The sequence below is a fragment of the Caretta caretta genome, chromosome 1 (assembly GCF_965140235.1).
Source record: "Caretta caretta isolate rCarCar2 chromosome 1, rCarCar1.hap1, whole genome shotgun sequence".
Taxonomy (NCBI): domain Eukaryota; kingdom Metazoa; phylum Chordata; order Testudines; family Cheloniidae; genus Caretta; species Caretta caretta.
In genome coordinates, this window is record NC_134206.1 from 17300872 (window position 1) to 17308507 (window position 7636).

The following is a 7636-nucleotide window of genomic DNA, read 5'->3' on the forward strand; positions in this document are numbered from 1 at the left end:
CACTTATACAGCACCTTTCATATAGGAATCTTCAATCGCTGTAGAGTCAGTGATTAAACCTTGCAATGCCTGCCTGAGGGAGGTATGACACCCATTTCCCAGCTAAGTGAATTGCTATATTAACAAAGGCTACCGTGTTTTGCATCTATTAATCCTTAAGGAGAACACCTACAAGGCAATCTATGCTATTTATTAGCAATCTAGAAAAACAGATGTTTTCAGGCTCTCAATTTTTCTTCTTCTGTGAAATGTAAGCATCTAAAAATGGGGTCTTCTCCCCACTCAGCATCCATGTTACAGTCCTGATCCAAAGCACATTGAAGCCAATGGGAATCCTTCCACAGACCCCAATGGGCTTTGAATCAGACCCAAGGTGTATAATGGCGCCTTGGCCATGAAAACATGTAGTGCCAGATTCTCAACTGGAGTGAATTGGCATAGTCTATTGACTACATTGGATCTACCTTGATCTACAGTAGTTCAGCATTTGGCCTGTAATCTCTCGTTGTTTTCAATGGGACTTTGGGTGTTTATTGAGAACAGCTCTGCATTGGCCCAAATTCTCCTCTCAGTTATACAGGTTTAGGTAAATCTGGATTAACTCTAATGAAGTTGATGGAATTACTCCAGATTTACATTGGCATAAGTGAGATCAGAACCTGGCCCAGTGTCTTTTATTGCTAATATATGGAGCCATTATGGGGTTTGTGCTAATGATTCATGAGTTAAGACCTCATTCATACCCCATATTGACATGGGTGCATTTTAACTGGCCTTAAATCTGATATTACAAAGAATCCTGTCTGGATTTTTATGTTAACAAGCCCCATCAGACATAGTGTTGATATGTACCATTATATACCTACAGAGTGATGCCTCAGGCTTAAAGTGGATCAAATAATATTCATAGAATAAATTATTCAACACATTTGGTGACATTTTATGGATAAATTATCCCATTTCTCCCCTATTTTTTATCCACTTTACTGATCTGGTTAAATCATAAAATACATTTGAACTCATTGCAAAATCCATCCAGATGAGATACCTGATGAATTATTTCCCCATTTCTTGCCCATCTCTACTGAAAAATCTGACAGCACACATCTCAAGAGAGCTGTGATCTGCAAGCCAGGTGGAATATACAGAGCAGAAAGCACTGCTTTTTTCCCCTATTGAACATGTTAGGATCCCTAACATGAAATACAGGCCACATGCAGACGTAAGCACATACACGTCAAAAGCAAAGATGTTCCTTGCAAAGGCTCTTATCACATGCCGGTCTGATCCTGCTGTGACTCAGTATTGCAAGACTGAGAGTGGCACGCAATTTGGCAATACGTATATGATGCAATATGCATGCACTCAAGCTTTGAGCTGTTTATAGGGCCATGGACCCAAACTCTAACCCCACACACTTGCCAGAGTTAAAGGAGAGTATGTGGCATGTGTTGTAAGACAGCACAGGTATAACGGCCTCACACTGGGTTTCCCCACTGCCTTGTGTTGTTACCCTTTACACTTGCAAAGGCTGTTCTGATGTGGAAGCGTGTGCAGCCACACTACAGCACGTGGAGCTGACTACAGAAGCCCTTGCAGCCAGCCAGGGGACTGAACGAGGGGCCGCATAAAGCTTTAGAGCTTGAGCTGAAGAGCCAGCTGCCTTGGCTGAGAGCTGTAACAGACTCGTAGCCTTTGTGGAGCGGGCACAGACCGCACACGCTGATCAGGGAGGTTACCGAGGCGGTGGAGAATCAGTATCTGCCAGTAAATCCAGTTGAAGAGGAAGCTCACAGGACTAGCAAGGAAGGCTAGATGTGAGACGAGCTGATGAGCTTGACTCAGTGGATTGCAGAGTAACAGGAAGGCTGCTCTGGACAGCAGGCGCTCTCGGTGCTACGTGCCAGGCCCAATGAGCTGAGACAACGGTGAAATGGGATGACACCCTCTAGCACAGACTTTCTCATTTAGTATCATCACTCTGATCTTATTCCCTGGCATTTAGCTGTATGGGAACTGACGTGCCTGGAAATCCGAACTTCTAGGAACCATAAACTCTTGCACACTTCCAATTTGTACTTCCAAATTATTTAAACAAGGAGCTGCACCATCTACTGGAGGAAAGCTGATGCTTCAGGCAGAATAGCTTCCCTCTAGCTCTCCACTGGGTTATTACTATTTAAGCAATAAGGATAGAGACGCAGGGCATTTCCTGGAGATTAAGGAGCAGGCAGCTGCAGTGCTTTGGGCTCTTAACCCCACTCAGTCGCTAATGCCCTGTGAGGAGATCATTGTGGGATGATGCTGAAGGCAGTGGAGGAACCAGGTGACAAGAATCAGTCAGGCCATACAGTGTTTCCCCCCTCTCCGATTCTGAGCGTGCGAACGGTCTCACAAGCTACTCACATGGTCCTCATCACTGTATTATTTATTTATTTACCTTGCGGTAGCATCAAGACTGTGCTGTGCTTGGCCCTGTCCCCTCCCAGAACAAAGAGATGGGCCCTGTCCCCGGGGGTTTACAGGCCCCGTGGACCTCATGCTCTCCAGCGAAGGTATCTTCACCAGCTGCAGGAGGTCCACAACAACCTGACTGAGACTCAGGCAGAATGCCATGGGCTCTGCTCCACCCCAGCATGCCCCCATCCACACCTACTATGGTGGGGGGGGGGGAAGATAGGCAGCACAGAGATGCCCATGCTGGCTCTGTGCCAAACAGGGACTCTCTTGTGTCAGGGACAATCCTTGCTTCCCCTTTGTGGTAGCTCTCCAGCTGCACTGCATTGCTGAGATGGTCCAAAGCAATCAAACCCAGGAGCAAGTCCGGGGCCCTGCATGACTTGTCCAAATCCGTGACACAGCCAGGCACCGAGTCCCAAGCCCTAGCTGCATTGATAGCTATTAGTCTCCTTGGTTAATTCATTTCCACATTCTGGAAGGCACCTCAGATACTGCTGGGTGCCATATAAGAACCAGAACAGACCGGAACCACGAGACCATCCTTCCATCTCTAGTGACGTGCAGCAGCTCCAGCACCAATGAGCATTGTCCGTGGAGGAAAATTAATGTTGAGTGCCCATTAGCTAACAGGATGGCTTAAAGCATCCCATGATAGGACATTAAAAAAGGCCAAGGCAGGACATAGCTCACATGCTGCACTGGCTACTGCATACAGAGAGGACAGCCTTATGATCAAGGCCCAGGTCACCAACTCTGCCACAGGCTTCCTGATGCGGGCTGGCACTGGTAACTGGAAGCCATCACTGGCTGATGGTCTCAGACTCAGCCCACTTCCTGTGTCTCTGGGATGGAACTGGAGGTATCCCCTACAGGACAGACATTGGTGGGGCAGTATGTGAAGGATGCTATGCTCTTCTCGTTCTGTGGATAAAGCTGGCCCAGGCTGCCCACGCACTCTATTTGAATTGCTCCTCCTATTTGTAAATCAAGATTTAGCAGGTCCAGTCTAGGGCCCAGTCCTGCACCCATCACTGTATTGGATAGGGTGCCTTTTTGGTCACTTATTTCAGATCATTTTCCCTCGAGAGGAACCAACTGCTTGAGTGCAAATGCTCTCAAACTTTGGCTCAGCATCAGAACTTTGAGCTTGTGCCCCCTCTCTGTGACGGGCGGAACCAAAGTTCCAGACCCAGACACTCCCAACTGGATGCAGATCCAGGCTTGGCAGCTATGATTCAATCCCATTTTCACTTGTCTTGTTTCCACCGGGAAAAATGTGGAAGCGACACCTGCATAATGTTCTCTCAGCATCAGTGTAGAAGGCAAAAGCGGAGTGGATAAAAGCGTTAGCCCGGGACACTCAGGCAACAGTTGGTGCTTGTCTCAGCTCTAACAGTGACCTTAAGGATGAAGGTCCCTTCATTTCTCTTTAAACTGTACACTCTTCTGAGCCAGGACGGCGTGCATTTACAGCACCTAGCACAATGGGGGCCAGATCTCAGTTTGGCCTCTAAAGTGTTAGTATAATACAAATAATAAAGTAGGATAGGAAAATCCATGCAAGTCTCTCCTGCCTTCTTAACTGATCCCGGTATATTTCTCACATCCCTAAGCATTATTTCAGAAGCAGACGGTGCTCTGTGGCAGAGCAAATAAGCATTTACCCTACTGACACCCAGCAAGGCCTCCCTGCACGTGATCATGAGAAGTGGCTTCACCCCAAGCTAAGAGCTGTTGTCTGGCTTTTCAGCATAATTGGATCTAATCAAGTTTAATTTTGTTGGTGCTGTAACTCCGAAGACTTTTGTAACTGGATTACTGTCAGCTCAACGATCATGTGCCATTACATCTACTGGTCAAAACAGAAGCCAGAATAAAAACAGATGCTTCTTAGGTTTTTTTTCTTTTAATGCCACCCCTTCAGGATATGAGGTTGCACGGTGCATTGCACATAATGAACTAAAAATTCTATTAGGAAAGGAAGTCATTGCTGTTCAGGCCTCTTCTAGAGAGTGCAAATAATTTAGAAAATGCTTCTCTATATTTGTTTTCAATAATAAACCATACATAGGCCTTACCTCTGAAGATCAGGGCAGTTTACAAATATCAATTAAGGCTCACAAGCTCTGAAGCACGTACACATTGTTATCTTTACTATATAATGGGGAAACTGAGGCAGAGAGGCTAAACAGTAGTCCATGTTCACACAGTGAGTCAGCGGTTGATCAGGATTAAGTCTCAGGAGTCCTATCTTCTGTTCTACGGCACATTGTAACACAGGCAGGAGGAGCAAGGAAGACAGAGAGCCACACCAGAGGTAAGGGCTTTATTAATGGTACCTCAGAGTCAGCACTGCCACTACGTGTACTGAAACCAACTATAATAGGCTTAAACAGCCTGATTGTCAGAGCCTTCTCAGCTCCCACAGACGCAGAAGTACCACTCTAGAGTGAGAAAGCCTGTTCTCATGGCATGGCCAGACAAATCCTTCAGAAGTGACATGAAAGTGCAAAGAGGCAAGGCTTAGCAAGATCCAACAAGTAGAAGCTGAAGCTAGACAAAGTCTAGAAATGTGGCATTGATTTTTAACATTGAGGGAATAATTTACCTAGGGATGAGGTAGATTCTCCACCACCTGCTGTCTTTAACTCAAGACTAGATCTCTTTTTAAATGATAACTTCTGATTGAGCACGAACCTATGGGCTTGATGTAGAAGTGACTGGGAGAAATTTCTGGCATGTGCGGTGCAGGAGGGCAGATTAGATCACCATAATGGTCCTTTTTGACCTTAAAATCTGAGTGTGGGGGCTTCAATTTTTCGGTGCCCAACGCGACACACCTTAAGTGAAACTGAGCGGGTGCTCAGCACTCCCTGACAATCAGGCCCCTGGAAGGTATCTCAGGCTCAGGCCAAGGCTAGAGTAAGGAGCTAGACTTTTGGATGCTTCTCTGTACAATTTCACTCACTTGGACATGCACGGTTTGCGCGTGGCCCCATAATTTTGCATAGCAATTTGGAATAATTCATTCCTAAAAAGCAGCCCTTACACATAGCACTTCTCACCCATAGATCTCAACATGATCTTCAGTGTGTGGTTAGTATCATCGTGCTCATGCTACAGACTGGCATACAGCGACCCAAAGAGGTGAAATGACTTGCTCAAGGGAATACAGCTGGTCAATTGAGCCAAGGTCTCCCGACTCCCAGCCCTGTGCTCCGGCCTCTAGACAATGGTTGCTATTGCTGCTGAGTGGTAAGTGAGGAAGGCCTGAATATAAATACCTCTTTTCAACCAGATGGACACTTTGAGTCTCCAGTATTCTGCGAAACAAGAGTTTCATCATCCTGAATCTCTGAGGGTTTAGCATATGCCTTCATCCCTCCTTACCATTGCCATGTGTACTGTGGTAGCCCCTAAAAGCTACAGTCAGGGATCAGCGACCCATAGTGCTAGGTGCTGTACAAAGTCACTCACAGCCCTAGAGAGCTTACAATCTAGTCCTGTCACGCAAATCCTTTGAGAGGTTCGTTACCAAATGCGCACATGCTGCTGTTTCAACAGCTGAACTCTTATGCACCCATAAGTCATCACAGATAAGAAGAGGGTTTGAAAGCACCGTCGGTCTTGTCTGATGCCACCTCTATCAACAAGGTCCTCCAACGTGACCTGCATTGTGGTTGGTATTTTGAGAGCGGGTAAGCTCCGACCTATATAGAGAACACCGCTCAGGACTGTTGGGGTACGTCTACACTGCATTTAATAAACCGGTGGCAGTGAGTCTTAGAGCCTGGGCTTACACACTCAGGCTCACGGGGCTTGTGCTACAGCCCGAAAACCAGCCGTGGTGACGCCACAGCTTGGGCTCTGAAACCCATCCCCGTCCTTGCACTTCAGAGCCCTAAGTCCAGCCCAAGCCCAACTGTCTAGCTAGCTGTTTTAGGGCTGTAGCGTGAGCCTGGCTCTGAGACTCACTGGCGTCCGTTTTAAAAGGCAGTGTAGACATATCCTAAGTGGACCCACATGGAGAATAGTTATGGAGCAGCCCCATTGGTAAGGAGAGTCCTTTGTTGGTGACTCTGTTGTGCATGCAGGATATTGTTCAAACTGAGCATCAGAGCTACTCCCTTGCTAGACTCTGACCCAAGAACTAGTACATTACCAGTTACTGATGTGCCAAAGCCTCTTCAAAGGAAAAATACTATGGGCCAGCTGGAGTCACCTGGCTTTAAGGATTCACACTGATTTACAACAGCTCAGGATCTGGCCTTATCTGACTTCAATTTAGGAAGTAAGGCCTCTAGATCCTCAAAGGTATTGATGAGCTTAGTGAGAATTAGGCCCAGAACTTAACAGGTATTTATCACAGAATCATAGGACTGGAAGGGACCTCGAGAGGTCTAGTCCAGTCCCCTGCACTCATGACAGGACTAAGTATTGTCTAGACCCTCCCTGACAGGTGTTTATCTAATGGGCTCTCAAAAATCTTCAATGATGGAGATTCCACAACCTCCCTAGGCAATTTATTCCAGTGCTTAACCACTCTGACAATTAGGAATTTTTTCCTAATGTCCAACCTAAACCTCCCTTGCTGCAATTTAAGCCCATTGCTTCTTGTCCTATCCTCAGAGGTTAAGAAAAACAATTTTTCTCCCTCCTCCTAGTAACAACGTTTTACGTACTTGAAAACTGTTATCATGTTCCCTCTCAGTCTTCTCTTTTCCAGACTAAACAAACCCAATTTTTCAATCTTCCCTCATAGGTCATGTTTTTTAGACCTTTAATCATTTTTGTCGCTCTTCTCTGGAGTCTCTCCAATTTGTCCACATCCTTCCTGAAATGTGGCGCCCAGAACTGGACACAATACTCCAGTTGAGGCCTAATCAGCACGGAGTAGAGCGGAAGAATTACTTCTTGAGTCTTGCTTGCGACACTCCTGCTAATACATCCCAGCATGATATTACACAGTTGACTCATATTTAGCTTGTAGTCCTCTATGACCCCCAGATCCCGTTCTGCAGTACTCCTTCCTAGGCAGTCATTTCCCATTTTATATCTGTGCAACTCATTGTTCCTTCCTAAGTGGAGTACTTTGAATTTGTCCTTATTGAATTTCATCCTACTTACTTCAGACCATTTCTCCAGTTTGTCCAGACAATTTTGAATTTTAATTCTA